Here is an 11,856-nt window from a genome sequence, read left to right on the forward strand (position 1 = left end):
AGCGTTGGCTATTTAAATCAGCTGCCAAATGAAGCACTTCGAAAAGCTTACAGCACCTGGTATTCCCAGGCGGTCTCCCATCCAAGTACTAACCAGGCCCGACCCTGCTTTACTTCCGAGTTCAGATGAGATCGGGCATTTCCAGGGTGGTATGGCCGTAAGCGAAAGAGGATGTCAAGCGTTGGCTATTTAAATCAGCTGCCAAATGAAGCACTTCGAAAAGCTTMMAGCACCTGGTATTCCCAGGCGGTCTCCCATCCAAGTACTAACCAGGCCSGACCCTGCTTTACTTCCGAGTTCAGATGAGATCGGGCATTTCCAGGGTGGTATGGCCGTAAGCGAAAGAGGATGTCAAGCGTTGGCTATTTAAATCAGCTGCCAAATGAAGCACTTCGAAAAGCTTACAGCACCTGGTATTCCCAGGCGGTCTCCCATCCAAGTACTAACCAGGCCCGACCCTGCTTTACTTCCGAGTTCAGATGAGATCGGGCATTTCCAGGGTGGTATGGCCGTAAGCGAAAGAGGRTGTCAAGCGTTGGCTATTTAAATCAGCTGCCAAATGAAGCACTTCGAAAAGCTTACAGCACCTGGTATTCCCAGGCGGTCTCCCATCCAAGTACTAACCAGGCCCGACCCTGCTTTACTTCCGAGTTCAGATGAGATCGGGCATTTCCAGGGTGGTATGGCCGTAAGCGAAAGAGGATGTCAAGCGTTGGCTATTTAAATCAGCTGCCAAATGAAGCACTTCGAAAAGCTTACAGCACCTGGTATTCCCAGGCGGTCTCCCATCCAAGTACTAACCAGGCCCGACCCTGCTTTACTTCCGAGTTCAGATGAGATCGGGCATTTCCAGGGTGGTATGGCCGTAAGCGAAAGAGGRTGTCAAGCGTTGGCTATTTAAATCAGCTGCCAAATGAAGCACTTCGAAAAGCTTACAGCACCTGGTATTCCCAGGCGGTCTCCCATCCAAGTACTAACCAGGCCCGACCCTGCTTTACTTCCGAGTTCAGATGAGATCGGGCATTTCCAGGGTGGTATGGCCGTAAGCGAAAGAGGATGTCAAGCGTTGGCTATTTAAATCAGCTGCCAAATGAAGCACTTCGAAAAGCTTACAGCACCTGGTATTCCCAGGCGGTCTCCCATCCAAGTACTAACCAGGCCCGACCCTGCTTTACTTCCGAGTTCAGATGAGATCGGGCATTTCCAGGGTGGTATGGCCGTAAGCGAAAGAGGRTGTCAAGCGTTGGCTATTTAAATCAGCTGCCAAATGAAGCACTTCGAAAAGCTTACAGCACCTGGTATTCCCAGGCGGTCTCCCATCCAAGTACTAACCAGGCCCGACCCTGCTTTACTTCCGAGTTCAGATGAGATCGGGCATTTCCAGGGTGGTATGGCCGTAAGCRAAAGAGGATKTCAAGCGTTGGCTATTTAAATCAGCTGCCAAATGAAGCACTTCGAAAAGCTTACAGCACCTGGTATTCCCAGGCGGTCTCCCATCCAAGTACTAACCAGGCCCGACCCTGCTTTACTTCCGAGTTCAGATGAGATCGGGCATTTCCAGGGTGGTATGGCCGTAAGCKAAAGAGGATGTCAAGCGTTGGCTATTTAAATCAGCTGCCAAATGAAGCACTTCGAAAAGCTTACAGCACCTGGTATTCCCAGGCGGTCTCCCATCCAAGTACTAACCAGGCCCGACCCTGCTTTACTTCCGAGTTCAGATGAGATCGGGCATTTCCAGGGTGGTATGGCCGTAAGCGAAAGAGGRTGTCAAGCGTTGGCTATTTAAATCAGCTGCCAAATGAAGCACTTCGAAAAGCTTACAGCACCTGGTATTCCCAGGCGGTCTCCCATCCAAGTACTAACCAGGCCCGACCCTGCTTTACTTCCGAGTTCAGATGAGATCGGGCATTTCCAGGGTGGTATGGCCGTAAGCGAAAGAGGATGTCAAGCGTTGGCTATTTAAATCAGCTGCCAAATGAAGCACTTCGAAAAGCTTACAGCACCTGGTATTCCCAGGCGGTCTCCCATCCAAGTACTAACCAGGCCCGACCCTGCTTTACTTCCGAGTTCAGATGAGATCGGGCATTTCCAGGGTGGTATGGCCGTAAGCGAAAGAGGATGTCAAGCGTTGGCTATTTAAATCAGCTGCCAAATGAAGCACTTCGAAAAGCTTACAGCACCTGGTATTCCCAGGCGGTCTCCCATCCAAGTACTAACCAGGCCCGACCCTGCTTTACTTCCGAGTTCAGATGAGATCGGGCATTTCCAGGGTGGTATGGCCGTAAGCGAAAGAGGATGTCAAGCGTTGGCTATTTAAATCAGCTGCCAAATGAAGCACTTCGAAAAGCTTACAGCACCTGGTATTCCCAGGCGGTCTCCCATCCAAGTACTAACCAGGCCCGACCCTGCTTTACTTCCGAGTTCAGATGAGATCGGGCATTTCCAGGGTGGTATGGCCGTAAGCGAAAGAGGATGTCAAGCGTTGGCTATTTAAATCAGCTGCCAAATGAAGCACTTCGAAAAGCTTACAGCACCTGGTATTCCCAGGCGGTCTCCCATCCAAGTACTAACCAGGCCCGACCCTGCTTTACTTCCGAGTTCAGATGAGATCGGGCATTTCCAGGGTGGTATGGCCGTAAGCGAAAGAGGRTGTCAAGCGTTGGCTATTTAAATCAGCTGCCAAATGAAGCACTTCGAAAAGCTTACAGCACCTGGTATTCCCAGGCGGTCTCCCATCCAAGTACTAACCAGGCCCGACCCTGCTTTACTTCCGAGTTCAGATGAGATCGGGCATTTCCAGGGTGGTATGGCCGTAAGCGAAAGAGGATGTCAAGCGTTGGCTATTTAAATCAGCTGCCAAATGAAGCACTTCGAAAAGCTTACAGCACCTGGTATTCCCAGGCGGTCTCCCATCCAAGTACTAACCAGGCCCGACCCTGCTTTACTTCCGAGTTCAGATGAGATCGGGCATTTCCAGGGTGGTATGGCCGTAAGCGAAAGAGGRTGTCAAGCGTTGGCTATTTAAATCAGCTGCCAAATGAAGCACTTCGAAAAGCTTACAGCACCTGGTATTCCCAGGCGGTCTCCCATCCAAGTACTAACCAGGCCCGACCCTGCTTTACTTCCGAGTTCAGATGAGATCGGGCATTTCCAGGGTGGTATGGCCGTAAGCGAAAGAGGATGTCAAGCGTTGGCTATTTAAATCAGCTGCCAAATGAAGCACTTCGAAAAGCTTACAGCACCTGGTATTCCCAGGCGGTCTCCCATCCAAGTACTAACCAGGCCCGACCCTGCTTTACTTCCGAGTTCAGATGAGATCGGGCATTTCCAGGGTGGTATGGCCGTAAGCGAAAGAGGATGTCAAGCRTTGGCTATTTAAATCAGCTGCCAAATGAAGCACTTCGAAAAGCTTACAGCACCTGGTATTCCCAGGCGGTCTCCCATCCAAGTACTAACCAGGCCCGACCCTGCTTTACTTCCGAGTTCAGATGAGATCGGGCATTTCCAGGGTGGTATGGCCGTAAGCGAAAGAGGATGTCAAGCGTTGGCTATTTAAATCAGCTGCCAAATGAAGCACTTCGAAAAGCTTACAGCACCTGGTATTCCCAGGCGGTCTCCCATCCAAGTACTAACCAGGCCCGACCCTGCTTTACTTCCGAGTTCAGATGAGATCGGGCATTTCCAGGGTGGTATGGCCGTAAGCGAAAGAGGATGTCAAGCGTTGGCTATTTAAATCAGCTGCCAAATGAAGCACTTCGAAAAGCTTACAGCACCTGGTATTCCCAGGCGGTCTCCCATCCAAGTACTAACCAGGCCCGACCCTGCTTTACTTCCGAGTTCAGATGAGATCGGGCATTTCCAGGGTGGTATGGCCGTAAGCGAAAGAGGATGTCAAGCGTTGGCTATTTAAATCAGCTGCCAAATGAAGCACTTCGAAAAGCTTACAGCACCTGGTATTCCCAGGCGGTCTCCCATCCAAGTACTAACCAGGCCCGRCCCTGCTTTACTTCCGAGTTCAGATGAGATCGGGCATTTCCAGGGTGGTATGGCCGTAAGCGAAAGAGGATGTCAAGCGTTGGCTATTTAAATCAGCTGCCAAATGAAGCACTTCGAAAAGCTTACAGCACCTGGTATTCCCAGGCGGTCTCCCATCCAAGTACTAACCAGGCCCGACCCTGCTTTACTTCAGAGTTCAGATGAGATCGGGCATTTCCAGGGTGGTATGGCCGTAAGCGAAAAAGGATGTCAAGCGTTGGCTATTTAAATCAGCTGCCAAATGAAGCACTTCGAAAAGCTTACAGCACCTGGTATTCCCAGGCGGTCTCCCATCCAAGTACTAACCAGGCCCGACCCTGCTTTACTTCCGAGTTCAGATGAGATCGGGCATTTCCAGGGTGGTATGGCCGTAAGCGAAAGAGRRTGTCAAGCGTTGGCTATTTAAATCAGCTGCCAAATGAAGCACTTCGAAAAGCTTACAGCACCTGGTATTCCCAGGCGGTCTCCCATCCAAGTACTAACCAGGCCCGACCCTGCTTTAYTTCCGAGTTCAGATGAGATCGGGCATTTCCAGGGTGGTATGGCCGTAAGCGAAAGAGGRTGTCAAGCGTTGGCTATTTAAATCAGCTGCCAAATGAAGCACTTCGAAAAGCTTACAGCACCTGGTATTCCCAGGCGGTCTCCCATCCAAGTACTAACCAGGCCCGACCCTGCTTTACTTCCGAGTTCAGATGAGATCGGGCATTTCCAGGGTGGTATGGCCGTAAGCGAAAGAGGATGTCAAGCGTTGGCTATTTAAATCAGCTGCCAAATGAAGCACTTCGAAAAGCTTMMAGCACCTGGTATTCCCAGGCGGTCTCCCATCCAAGTACTAACCAGGCCGGACCCTGCTTTACTTCCGAGTTCAGATGAGATCGGGCATTTCCAGGGTGGTATGGCCGTAAGCGAAAGAGGATGTCAAGCGTTGGCTATTTAAATCAGCTGCCAAATGAAGCACTTCGAAAAGCTTACAGCACCTGGTATTCCCAGGCGGTCTCCCATCCAAGTACTAACCAGGCCCGACCCTGCTTTACTTCMGAGTTCAGATGAGATCGGGCATTTCCAGGGTGGTATGGCCGTAAGCGAAAGAGGATGTCAAGCGTTGGCTATTTAAATCAGCTGCCAAATGAAGCACTTCGAAAAGCTTACAGCACCTGGTATTCCCAGGCGGTCTCCCATCCAAGTACTAACCAGGYCCGACCCTGCTTTACTTCCGAGTTCAGATGAGATCGGGCATTTCCAGGGTGGTATGGCCGTAAGCGAAAGAGGRTGTCAAGCGTTGGCTATTTAAATCAGCTGCCAAATGAAGCACTTCGAAAAGCTTACAGCACCTGGTATTCCCAGGCGGTCTCCCATCCAAGTACTAACCAGGCCCGACCCTGCTTTACTTCCGAGTTCAGATGAGATCGGGCATTTCCAGGGTGGTATGGCCATAAGCGAAAGAGAGTGTCAAGCGTTGGCTATTTAAATCAGCTGCCAAATGAAGCACTTCGAAAAGCTTGCAGCACCTGGTATTCCCAGGCGGTCTCCCATCCAAGTACTAACCAGGCCCGACCCTGCTTTACTTCCGAGTTCAGATGAGATCGGGCATTTCCAGGGTGGTATGGCCGTAAGCGAAAGAGGRTGTCAAGCGTTGGCTATTTAAATCAGCTGCCAAATGAAGCACTTCGAAAAGCTTACAGCACCTGGTATTCCCAGGCGGTCTCCCATCCAAGTACTAACCAGGCCCGACCCTGCTTTACTTCCGAGTTCAGATGAGATCGGGCATTTCCAGGGTGGTATGGCCGTAAGCGAAAGAGGRTGTCAAGCGTTGGCTATTTAAATCAGCTGCCAAATGAAGCACTTCGAAAAGCTTACAGCACCTGGTATTCCCAGGCGGTCTCCCATCCAAGTACTAACCAGGCCCGACCCTGCTTTACTTCCGAGTTCAGATGAGATCGGGCATTTCCAGGGTGGTATGGCCGTAAGCGAAAGAGGATGTCAAGCGTTGGCTATTTAAATCAGCTGCCAAATGAAGCACTTCGAAAAGCTTMCAGCACCTGGTATTCCCAGGCGGTCTCCCATCCAAGTACTAACCAGGCCCGACCCTGCTTTACTTCCGAGTTCAGATGAGATCGGGCATTTCCAGGGTGGTATGGCCGTAAGCGAAAGAGGATGTCAAGCGTTGGCTATTTAAATCAGCTGCCAAATGAAGCACTTCGAAAAGCTTACAGCACCTGGTATTCCCAGGCGGTCTCCCATCCAAGTACTAACCAGGCCCGACCCTGCTTTACTTCCGAGTTCAGATGAGATCGGGCATTTCCAGGGTGGTATGGCCGTAAGCGAAAGAGGATGTCAAGCGTTGGCTATTTAAATCAGCTGCCAAATGAAGCACTTCGAAAAGCTTACAGCACCTGGTATTCCCAGGCGGTCTCCCATCCAAGTACTAACCAGGCCCGACCCTGCTTTACTTCCGAGTTCAGATGAGATCGGGCATTTCCAGGGTGGTATGGCCGTAAGCGAAAGAGGATGTCAAGCGTTGGCTATTTAAATCAGCTGCCAAATGAAGCACTTCGAAAAGCTTRCAGCACCTGGTATTCCCAGGCGGTCTCCCATCCAAGTACTAACCAGGCCCGACCCTGCTTTACTTCCGAGTTCAGATGAGATCGGGCATTTCCAGGGTGGTATGGCCGTAAGCGAAAGAGGRTGTCAAGCGTTGGCTATTTAAATCAGCTGCCAAATGAAGCACTTCGAAAAGCTTACAGCACCTGGTATTCCCAGGCGGTCTCCCATCCAAGTACTAACCAGGCCCGACCCTGCTTTACTTCCGAGTTCAGATGAGATCGGGCATTTCCAGGGTGGTATGGCCGTAAGCGAAAGAGGATGTCAAGCGTTGGCTATTTAAATCAGCTGCCAAATGAAGCACTTCGAAAAGCTTMMAGCACCTGGTATTCCCAGGCGGTCTCCCATCCAAGTACTAACCAGGCCCGACCCTGCTTTACTTCCGAGTTCAGATGAGATCGGGCATTTCCAGGGTGGTATGGCCGTAAGCGAAAGAGGATGTCAAGCGTTGGCTATTTAAATCAGCTGCCAAATGAAGCACTTCGAAAAGCTTMMAGCACCTGGTATTCCCAGGCGGTCTCCCATCCAAGTACTAACCAGGCCCGACCCTGCTTTACTTCCGAGTTCAGATGAGATCGGGCATTTCCAGGGTGGTATGGCCGTAAGCGAAAGAGGATGTCAAGCGTTGGCTATTTAAATCAGCTGCCAAATGAAGCACTTCGAAAAGCTTACAGCACCTGGTATTCCCAGGCGGTCTCCCATCCAAGTACTAACCAGGCCCGACCCTGCTTTACTTCCGAGTTCAGATGAGATCGGGCATTTCCAGGGTGGTATGGCCGTAAGCGAAAGAGGATGTCAAGCGTTGGCTATTTAAATCAGCTGCCAAATGAAGCACTTCGAAAAGCTTACAGCACCTGGTATTCCCAGGCGGTCTCCCATCCAAGTACTAACCAGGCCCGACCCTGCTTTACTTCCGAGTTCAGATGAGATCGGGCATTTCCAGGGTGGTATGGCCGTAAGCGAAAGAGGATGTCAAGCGTTGGCTATTTAAATCAGCTGCCAAATGAAGCACTTCGAAAAGCTTACAGCACCTGGTATTCCCAGGCGGTCTCCCATCCAAGTACTAACCAGGCCCGACCCTGCTTTACTTCCGAGTTCAGATGAGATCGGGCATTTCCAGGGTGGTATGGCCGTAAGCGAAAGAGGATGTCAAGCGTTGGCTATTTAAATCAGCTGCCAAATGAAGCACTTCGAAAAGCTTACAGCACCTGGTATTCCCAGGCGGTCTCCCATCCAAGTACTAACCAGGCCCGACCCTGCTTTACTTCCGAGTTCAGATGAGATCGGGCATTTCCAGGGTGGTATGGCCGTAAGCGAAAGAGGATGTCAAGCGTTGGCTATTTAAATCAGCTGCCAAATGAAGCACTTCGAAAAGCTTACAGCACCTGGTATTCCCAGGCGGTCTCCCATCCAAGTACTAACCAGGCCCGACCCTGCTTTACTTCCGAGTTCAGATGAGATCGGGCATTTCCAGGGTGGTATGGCCGTAAGCGAAAGAGGATGTCAAGCGTTGGCTATTTAAATCAGCTGCCAAATGAAGCACTTCGAAAAGCTTACAGCACCTGGTATTCCCAGGCGGTCTCCCATCCAAGTACTAACCAGGCCCGACCCTGCTTTACTTCCGAGTTCAGATGAGATCGGGCATTTCCAGGGTGGTATGGCCGTAAGCGAAAGAGGATGTCAAGCGTTGGCTATTTAAATCAGCTGCCAAATGAAGCACTTCGAAAAGCTTACAGCACCTGGTATTCCCAGGCGGTCTCCCATCCAAGTACTAACCAGGCCCGACCCTGCTTTACTTCCGAGTTCAGATGAGATCGGGCATTTCCAGGGTGGTATGGCCGTAAGCGAAAGAGGATGTCAAGCGTTGGCTATTTAAATCAGCTGCCAAATGAAGCACTTCGAAAAGCTTACAGCACCTGGTATTCCCAGGCGGTCTCCCATCCAAGTACTAACCAGGCCCGACCCTGCTTTACTTCCGAGTTCAGATGAGATCGGGCATTTCCAGGGTGGTATGGCCGTAAGCGAAAGAGGRTGTCAAGCGTTGGCTATTTAAATCAGCTGCCAAATGAAGCACTTCGAAAAGCTTACAGCACCTGGTATTCCCAGGCGGTCTCCCATCCAAGTACTAACCAGGCCCGACCCTGCTTTACTTCCGAGTTCAGATGAGATCGGGCATTTCCAGGGTGGTATGGCCGTAAGCGAAAGAGGATGTCAAGCGTTGGCTATTTAAATCAGCTGCCAAATGAAGCACTTGAAAAGCTTCAGCACCTGGTATTCCCAGGCGGTCTCCCATCCAAGTACTAACCAGGCCCGACCCTGCTTTACTTCCGAGTTCAGATGAGATCGGGCATTTCCAGGGTGGTATGGCCGTAAGCGAAAGAGGRTGTCAAGCGTTGGCTATTTAAATCAGCTGCCAAATGAAGCACTTCGAAAAGCTTACAGCACCTGGTATTCCCAGGCGGTCTCCCATCCAAGTACTAACCAGGCCCGACCCTGCTTTACTTCCGAGTTCAGATGAGATCGGGCATTTCCAGGGTGGTATGGCCGTAAGCGAAAGAGGATGTCAAGCGTTGGCTATTTAAATCAGCTGCCAAATGAAGCACTTCGAAAAGCTTACAGCACCTGGTATTCCCAGGCGGTCTCCCATCCAAGTACTAACCAGGCCCGACCCTGCTTTACTTCCGAGTTCAGATGAGATCGGGCATTTCCAGGGTGGTATGGCCGTAAGCGAAAGAGGATGTCAAGCGTTGGCTATTTAAATCAGCTGCCAAATGAAGCACTTCGAAAAGCTTACAGCACCTGGTATTCCCAGGCGGTCTCCCATCCAAGTACTAACCAGGCCCGACCCTGCTTTACTTCCGAGTTCAGATGAGATCGGGCATTTCCAGGGTGGTATGGCCGTAAGCGAAAGAGGRTGTCAAGCGTTGGCTATTTAAATCAGCTGCCAAATGAAGCACTTCGAAAAGCTTACAGCACCTGGTATTCCCAGGCGGTCTCCCATCCAAGTACTAACCAGGCCCGACCCTGCTTTACTTCCGAGTTCAGATGAGATCGGGCATTTCCAGGGTGGTATGGCCGTAAGCGAAAGAGGATGTCAAGCGTTGGCTATTTAAATCAGCTGCCAAATGAAGCACTTCGAAAAGCTTACAGCACCTGGTATTCCCAGGCGGTCTCCCATCCAAGTACTAACCAGGCCCGACCCTGCTTTACTTCCGAGTTCAGATGAGATCGGGCATTTCCAGGGTGGTATGGCCGTAAGCGAAAGAGGRTGTCAAGCGTTGGCTATTTAAATCAGCTGCCAAATGAAGCACTTCGAAAAGCTTACAGCACCTGGTATTCCCAGGCGGTCTCCCATCCAAGTACTAACCAGGCCCGACCCTGCTTTACTTCCGAGTTCAGATGAGATCGGGCATTTCCAGGGTGGTATGGCCGTAAGCGAAAGAGGATGTCAAGCGTTGGCTATTTAAATCAGCTGCCAAATGAAGCACTTCGAAAAGCTTACAGCACCTGGTATTCCCAGGCGGTCTCCCATCCAAGTACTAACCAGGCCCGACCCTGCTTTACTTCCGAGTTCAGATGAGATCGGGCATTTCCAGGGTGGTATGGCCGTAAGCGAAAGAGGATGTCAAGCGTTGGCTATTTAAATCAGCTGCCAAATGAAGCACTTCGAAAAGCTTACAGCACCTGGTATTCCCAGGCGGTCTCCCATCCAAGTACTAACCAGGCCCGACCCTGCTTTACTTCCGAGTTCAGATGAGATCGGGCATTTCCAGGGTGGTATGGCCGTAAGCGAAAGAGGATGTCAAGCGTTGGCTATTTAAATCAGCTGCCAAATGAAGCACTTCGAAAAGCTTACAGCACCTGGTATTCCCAGGCGGTCTCCCATCCAAGTACTAACCAGGCCCGACCCTGCTTTACTTCCGAGTTCAGATGAGATCGGGCATTTCCAGGGTGGTATGGCCGTAAGCGAAAGAGGATGTCAAGCGTTGGCTATTTAAATCAGCTGCCAAATGAAGCACTTCGAAAAGCTTACAGCACCTGGTATTCCCAGGCGGTCTCCCATCCAAGTACTAACCAGGCCCGACCCTGCTTTACTTCCGAGTTCAGATGAGATCGGGCATTTCCAGGGTGGTATGGCCGTAAGCGAAAGAGGATGTCAAGCGTTGGCTATTTAAATCAGCTGCCAAATGAAGCACTTCGAAAAGCTTACAGCACCTGGTATTCCCAGGCGGTCTCCCATCCAAGTACTAACCAGGCCCGACCCTGCTTTACTTCCGAGTTCAGATGAGATCGGGCATTTCCAGGGTGGTATGGCCGTAAGCGAAAGAGGATGTCAAGCGTTGGCTATTTAAATCAGCTGCCAAATGAAGCACTTCGAAAAGCTTACAGCACCTGGTATTCCCAGGCGGTCTCCCATCCAAGTACTAACCAGGCCCGACCCTGCTTTACTTCMGAGTTCAGATGAGATCGGGCATTTCCAGGGTGGTATGGCCGTAAGCGAAAGAGGATGTCAAGCGTTGGCTATTTAAATCAGCTGCCAAATGAAGCACTTCGAAAAGCTTACAGCACCTGGTATTCCCAGGCGGTCTCCCATCCAAGTACTAACCAGGCCCGACCCTGCTTTACTTCCGAGTTCAGATGAGATCGGGCATTTCCAGGGTGGTATGGCCGTAAGCGAAAGAGATGTCAAGCGTTGGCTATTTAAATCAGCTGCCAAATGAAGCACTTCGAAAAGCTTACAGCACCTGGTATTCCCAGGCGGTCTCCCATCCAAGTACTAACCAGGCCCGACCCTGCTTTACTTCCGAGTTCAGATGAGATCGGGCATTTCCAGGGTGGTATGGCCGTAAGCGAAAGAGGGTGTCAAGCGTTGGCTATTTAAATCAGCTGCCAAATGAAGCACTTCGAAAAGCTTACAGCACCTGGTATTCCCAGGCGGTCTCCCATCCAAGTACTAACCAGGCCCGACCCTGCTTTACTTCCGAGTTCAGATGAGATCGGGCATTTCCAGGGTGGTATGGCCGTAAGCGAAAGAGGATGTCAAGCGTTGGCTATTTAAATCAGCTGCCAAATGAAGCACTTCGAAAAGCTTCAAGCACCTGGTATTCCCAGGCGGTCTCCCATCCAAGTACTAACCAGGCCGGACCCTGCTTTACTTCCGAGTTCAGATGAGATCGGGCATTTCCAGGGTGGTATGGCCGTAAGCGAAAGAGGATGTCA

At 50.9% G+C, this 11,856-nt stretch overlaps 1 protein-coding gene and 67 non-coding genes across 68 annotated transcripts in view; 1 reads left to right on the plus strand and 67 right to left on the minus strand.

The window, feature by feature from the left end:
- The window catches only part of LOC108183347 (uncharacterized), a 199,270-nt gene that overhangs the window by 120,861 nt on the left and 66,553 nt on the right, over positions 1 to 11,856 (plus strand). The gene's annotated exons all lie outside the window — the stretch shown is intronic.
- Positions 45 to 163, minus strand: LOC141382947 (5S ribosomal RNA). Its single transcript, XR_012403909.1, has one exon. It is a non-coding gene; the product is annotated as a 5S ribosomal RNA (ribosomal RNA).
- On the minus strand, positions 222 to 340 carry LOC141383827 (5S ribosomal RNA). The gene has a single exon (XR_012404881.1). It is a non-coding gene; the product is annotated as a 5S ribosomal RNA (ribosomal RNA).
- On the minus strand, positions 399 to 517 carry LOC141382948 (5S ribosomal RNA). The gene has a single exon (XR_012403910.1). It is a non-coding gene; the product is annotated as a 5S ribosomal RNA (ribosomal RNA).
- Positions 576 to 694, minus strand: LOC141382949 (5S ribosomal RNA). The gene has a single exon (XR_012403911.1). It is a non-coding gene; the product is annotated as a 5S ribosomal RNA (ribosomal RNA).
- LOC141382950 (5S ribosomal RNA) lies at positions 753 to 871 on the minus strand. The gene has a single exon (XR_012403912.1). It is a non-coding gene; the product is annotated as a 5S ribosomal RNA (ribosomal RNA).
- Positions 930 to 1,048, minus strand: LOC141382951 (5S ribosomal RNA). Its single transcript, XR_012403913.1, has one exon. It is a non-coding gene; the product is annotated as a 5S ribosomal RNA (ribosomal RNA).
- On the minus strand, positions 1,107 to 1,225 carry LOC141382952 (5S ribosomal RNA). The gene has a single exon (XR_012403914.1). It is a non-coding gene; the product is annotated as a 5S ribosomal RNA (ribosomal RNA).
- On the minus strand, positions 1,284 to 1,402 carry LOC141382953 (5S ribosomal RNA). Its single transcript, XR_012403915.1, has one exon. It is a non-coding gene; the product is annotated as a 5S ribosomal RNA (ribosomal RNA).
- LOC141382954 (5S ribosomal RNA) lies at positions 1,461 to 1,579 on the minus strand. The gene has a single exon (XR_012403916.1). It is a non-coding gene; the product is annotated as a 5S ribosomal RNA (ribosomal RNA).
- On the minus strand, positions 1,638 to 1,756 carry LOC141382955 (5S ribosomal RNA). The gene has a single exon (XR_012403917.1). It is a non-coding gene; the product is annotated as a 5S ribosomal RNA (ribosomal RNA).
- On the minus strand, positions 1,815 to 1,933 carry LOC141382956 (5S ribosomal RNA). Its single transcript, XR_012403918.1, has one exon. It is a non-coding gene; the product is annotated as a 5S ribosomal RNA (ribosomal RNA).
- Positions 1,992 to 2,110, minus strand: LOC141382957 (5S ribosomal RNA). The gene has a single exon (XR_012403919.1). It is a non-coding gene; the product is annotated as a 5S ribosomal RNA (ribosomal RNA).
- On the minus strand, positions 2,169 to 2,287 carry LOC141382958 (5S ribosomal RNA). Its single transcript, XR_012403920.1, has one exon. It is a non-coding gene; the product is annotated as a 5S ribosomal RNA (ribosomal RNA).
- LOC141382959 (5S ribosomal RNA) lies at positions 2,346 to 2,464 on the minus strand. Its single transcript, XR_012403921.1, has one exon. It is a non-coding gene; the product is annotated as a 5S ribosomal RNA (ribosomal RNA).
- LOC141382960 (5S ribosomal RNA) lies at positions 2,523 to 2,641 on the minus strand. Its single transcript, XR_012403922.1, has one exon. It is a non-coding gene; the product is annotated as a 5S ribosomal RNA (ribosomal RNA).
- On the minus strand, positions 2,700 to 2,818 carry LOC141382961 (5S ribosomal RNA). The gene has a single exon (XR_012403923.1). It is a non-coding gene; the product is annotated as a 5S ribosomal RNA (ribosomal RNA).
- On the minus strand, positions 2,877 to 2,995 carry LOC141382962 (5S ribosomal RNA). The gene has a single exon (XR_012403924.1). It is a non-coding gene; the product is annotated as a 5S ribosomal RNA (ribosomal RNA).
- On the minus strand, positions 3,054 to 3,172 carry LOC141382963 (5S ribosomal RNA). Its single transcript, XR_012403925.1, has one exon. It is a non-coding gene; the product is annotated as a 5S ribosomal RNA (ribosomal RNA).
- LOC141382964 (5S ribosomal RNA) lies at positions 3,231 to 3,349 on the minus strand. The gene has a single exon (XR_012403926.1). It is a non-coding gene; the product is annotated as a 5S ribosomal RNA (ribosomal RNA).
- On the minus strand, positions 3,408 to 3,526 carry LOC141382965 (5S ribosomal RNA). The gene has a single exon (XR_012403927.1). It is a non-coding gene; the product is annotated as a 5S ribosomal RNA (ribosomal RNA).
- LOC141382966 (5S ribosomal RNA) lies at positions 3,585 to 3,703 on the minus strand. Its single transcript, XR_012403928.1, has one exon. It is a non-coding gene; the product is annotated as a 5S ribosomal RNA (ribosomal RNA).
- Positions 3,762 to 3,880, minus strand: LOC141382967 (5S ribosomal RNA). Its single transcript, XR_012403929.1, has one exon. It is a non-coding gene; the product is annotated as a 5S ribosomal RNA (ribosomal RNA).
- LOC141383066 (5S ribosomal RNA) lies at positions 3,939 to 4,057 on the minus strand. The gene has a single exon (XR_012404032.1). It is a non-coding gene; the product is annotated as a 5S ribosomal RNA (ribosomal RNA).
- On the minus strand, positions 4,116 to 4,234 carry LOC141383678 (5S ribosomal RNA). The gene has a single exon (XR_012404709.1). It is a non-coding gene; the product is annotated as a 5S ribosomal RNA (ribosomal RNA).
- On the minus strand, positions 4,293 to 4,411 carry LOC141382968 (5S ribosomal RNA). The gene has a single exon (XR_012403930.1). It is a non-coding gene; the product is annotated as a 5S ribosomal RNA (ribosomal RNA).
- LOC141383521 (5S ribosomal RNA) lies at positions 4,470 to 4,588 on the minus strand. Its single transcript, XR_012404542.1, has one exon. It is a non-coding gene; the product is annotated as a 5S ribosomal RNA (ribosomal RNA).
- LOC141382969 (5S ribosomal RNA) lies at positions 4,647 to 4,765 on the minus strand. The gene has a single exon (XR_012403931.1). It is a non-coding gene; the product is annotated as a 5S ribosomal RNA (ribosomal RNA).
- On the minus strand, positions 4,824 to 4,942 carry LOC141383885 (5S ribosomal RNA). The gene has a single exon (XR_012404944.1). It is a non-coding gene; the product is annotated as a 5S ribosomal RNA (ribosomal RNA).
- LOC141383416 (5S ribosomal RNA) lies at positions 5,001 to 5,119 on the minus strand. Its single transcript, XR_012404433.1, has one exon. It is a non-coding gene; the product is annotated as a 5S ribosomal RNA (ribosomal RNA).
- Positions 5,178 to 5,296, minus strand: LOC141383295 (5S ribosomal RNA). Its single transcript, XR_012404306.1, has one exon. It is a non-coding gene; the product is annotated as a 5S ribosomal RNA (ribosomal RNA).
- Positions 5,355 to 5,473, minus strand: LOC141383327 (5S ribosomal RNA). Its single transcript, XR_012404341.1, has one exon. It is a non-coding gene; the product is annotated as a 5S ribosomal RNA (ribosomal RNA).
- Positions 5,532 to 5,650, minus strand: LOC141383601 (5S ribosomal RNA). Its single transcript, XR_012404626.1, has one exon. It is a non-coding gene; the product is annotated as a 5S ribosomal RNA (ribosomal RNA).
- LOC141382970 (5S ribosomal RNA) lies at positions 5,709 to 5,827 on the minus strand. The gene has a single exon (XR_012403932.1). It is a non-coding gene; the product is annotated as a 5S ribosomal RNA (ribosomal RNA).
- LOC141382971 (5S ribosomal RNA) lies at positions 5,886 to 6,004 on the minus strand. Its single transcript, XR_012403933.1, has one exon. It is a non-coding gene; the product is annotated as a 5S ribosomal RNA (ribosomal RNA).
- On the minus strand, positions 6,063 to 6,181 carry LOC141383424 (5S ribosomal RNA). The gene has a single exon (XR_012404441.1). It is a non-coding gene; the product is annotated as a 5S ribosomal RNA (ribosomal RNA).
- Positions 6,240 to 6,358, minus strand: LOC141382972 (5S ribosomal RNA). Its single transcript, XR_012403934.1, has one exon. It is a non-coding gene; the product is annotated as a 5S ribosomal RNA (ribosomal RNA).
- LOC141382973 (5S ribosomal RNA) lies at positions 6,417 to 6,535 on the minus strand. Its single transcript, XR_012403935.1, has one exon. It is a non-coding gene; the product is annotated as a 5S ribosomal RNA (ribosomal RNA).
- LOC141383373 (5S ribosomal RNA) lies at positions 6,594 to 6,712 on the minus strand. Its single transcript, XR_012404390.1, has one exon. It is a non-coding gene; the product is annotated as a 5S ribosomal RNA (ribosomal RNA).
- LOC141382974 (5S ribosomal RNA) lies at positions 6,771 to 6,889 on the minus strand. The gene has a single exon (XR_012403936.1). It is a non-coding gene; the product is annotated as a 5S ribosomal RNA (ribosomal RNA).
- LOC141383699 (5S ribosomal RNA) lies at positions 6,948 to 7,066 on the minus strand. Its single transcript, XR_012404733.1, has one exon. It is a non-coding gene; the product is annotated as a 5S ribosomal RNA (ribosomal RNA).
- On the minus strand, positions 7,125 to 7,243 carry LOC141383700 (5S ribosomal RNA). The gene has a single exon (XR_012404734.1). It is a non-coding gene; the product is annotated as a 5S ribosomal RNA (ribosomal RNA).
- Positions 7,302 to 7,420, minus strand: LOC141382975 (5S ribosomal RNA). Its single transcript, XR_012403937.1, has one exon. It is a non-coding gene; the product is annotated as a 5S ribosomal RNA (ribosomal RNA).
- LOC141382976 (5S ribosomal RNA) lies at positions 7,479 to 7,597 on the minus strand. Its single transcript, XR_012403938.1, has one exon. It is a non-coding gene; the product is annotated as a 5S ribosomal RNA (ribosomal RNA).
- LOC141382977 (5S ribosomal RNA) lies at positions 7,656 to 7,774 on the minus strand. The gene has a single exon (XR_012403939.1). It is a non-coding gene; the product is annotated as a 5S ribosomal RNA (ribosomal RNA).
- On the minus strand, positions 7,833 to 7,951 carry LOC141382978 (5S ribosomal RNA). The gene has a single exon (XR_012403940.1). It is a non-coding gene; the product is annotated as a 5S ribosomal RNA (ribosomal RNA).
- Positions 8,010 to 8,128, minus strand: LOC141382979 (5S ribosomal RNA). Its single transcript, XR_012403941.1, has one exon. It is a non-coding gene; the product is annotated as a 5S ribosomal RNA (ribosomal RNA).
- LOC141382980 (5S ribosomal RNA) lies at positions 8,187 to 8,305 on the minus strand. The gene has a single exon (XR_012403942.1). It is a non-coding gene; the product is annotated as a 5S ribosomal RNA (ribosomal RNA).
- LOC141382981 (5S ribosomal RNA) lies at positions 8,364 to 8,482 on the minus strand. The gene has a single exon (XR_012403943.1). It is a non-coding gene; the product is annotated as a 5S ribosomal RNA (ribosomal RNA).
- Positions 8,541 to 8,659, minus strand: LOC141382982 (5S ribosomal RNA). Its single transcript, XR_012403944.1, has one exon. It is a non-coding gene; the product is annotated as a 5S ribosomal RNA (ribosomal RNA).
- On the minus strand, positions 8,718 to 8,836 carry LOC141382983 (5S ribosomal RNA). The gene has a single exon (XR_012403945.1). It is a non-coding gene; the product is annotated as a 5S ribosomal RNA (ribosomal RNA).
- Positions 8,894 to 9,011, minus strand: LOC141383854 (5S ribosomal RNA). The gene has a single exon (XR_012404911.1). It is a non-coding gene; the product is annotated as a 5S ribosomal RNA (ribosomal RNA).
- On the minus strand, positions 9,070 to 9,188 carry LOC141382984 (5S ribosomal RNA). Its single transcript, XR_012403946.1, has one exon. It is a non-coding gene; the product is annotated as a 5S ribosomal RNA (ribosomal RNA).
- LOC141382985 (5S ribosomal RNA) lies at positions 9,247 to 9,365 on the minus strand. The gene has a single exon (XR_012403947.1). It is a non-coding gene; the product is annotated as a 5S ribosomal RNA (ribosomal RNA).
- LOC141382986 (5S ribosomal RNA) lies at positions 9,424 to 9,542 on the minus strand. Its single transcript, XR_012403948.1, has one exon. It is a non-coding gene; the product is annotated as a 5S ribosomal RNA (ribosomal RNA).
- On the minus strand, positions 9,601 to 9,719 carry LOC141382987 (5S ribosomal RNA). The gene has a single exon (XR_012403949.1). It is a non-coding gene; the product is annotated as a 5S ribosomal RNA (ribosomal RNA).
- LOC141382988 (5S ribosomal RNA) lies at positions 9,778 to 9,896 on the minus strand. Its single transcript, XR_012403950.1, has one exon. It is a non-coding gene; the product is annotated as a 5S ribosomal RNA (ribosomal RNA).
- LOC141382989 (5S ribosomal RNA) lies at positions 9,955 to 10,073 on the minus strand. Its single transcript, XR_012403951.1, has one exon. It is a non-coding gene; the product is annotated as a 5S ribosomal RNA (ribosomal RNA).
- Positions 10,132 to 10,250, minus strand: LOC141382990 (5S ribosomal RNA). The gene has a single exon (XR_012403952.1). It is a non-coding gene; the product is annotated as a 5S ribosomal RNA (ribosomal RNA).
- On the minus strand, positions 10,309 to 10,427 carry LOC141382991 (5S ribosomal RNA). Its single transcript, XR_012403953.1, has one exon. It is a non-coding gene; the product is annotated as a 5S ribosomal RNA (ribosomal RNA).
- Positions 10,486 to 10,604, minus strand: LOC141382992 (5S ribosomal RNA). Its single transcript, XR_012403954.1, has one exon. It is a non-coding gene; the product is annotated as a 5S ribosomal RNA (ribosomal RNA).
- Positions 10,663 to 10,781, minus strand: LOC141382993 (5S ribosomal RNA). The gene has a single exon (XR_012403955.1). It is a non-coding gene; the product is annotated as a 5S ribosomal RNA (ribosomal RNA).
- On the minus strand, positions 10,840 to 10,958 carry LOC141382994 (5S ribosomal RNA). Its single transcript, XR_012403956.1, has one exon. It is a non-coding gene; the product is annotated as a 5S ribosomal RNA (ribosomal RNA).
- LOC141383417 (5S ribosomal RNA) lies at positions 11,017 to 11,135 on the minus strand. The gene has a single exon (XR_012404434.1). It is a non-coding gene; the product is annotated as a 5S ribosomal RNA (ribosomal RNA).
- On the minus strand, positions 11,194 to 11,312 carry LOC141382995 (5S ribosomal RNA). Its single transcript, XR_012403957.1, has one exon. It is a non-coding gene; the product is annotated as a 5S ribosomal RNA (ribosomal RNA).
- Positions 11,370 to 11,488, minus strand: LOC141382996 (5S ribosomal RNA). The gene has a single exon (XR_012403958.1). It is a non-coding gene; the product is annotated as a 5S ribosomal RNA (ribosomal RNA).
- On the minus strand, positions 11,547 to 11,665 carry LOC141382997 (5S ribosomal RNA). Its single transcript, XR_012403959.1, has one exon. It is a non-coding gene; the product is annotated as a 5S ribosomal RNA (ribosomal RNA).
- On the minus strand, positions 11,724 to 11,842 carry LOC141383915 (5S ribosomal RNA). The gene has a single exon (XR_012404984.1). It is a non-coding gene; the product is annotated as a 5S ribosomal RNA (ribosomal RNA).

The sequence above is a fragment of the Danio rerio genome, chromosome 4 (assembly GCF_049306965.1).
Source record: "Danio rerio strain Tuebingen ecotype United States chromosome 4, GRCz12tu, whole genome shotgun sequence".
Classification (NCBI taxonomy): domain Eukaryota; kingdom Metazoa; phylum Chordata; class Actinopteri; order Cypriniformes; family Danionidae; genus Danio; species Danio rerio.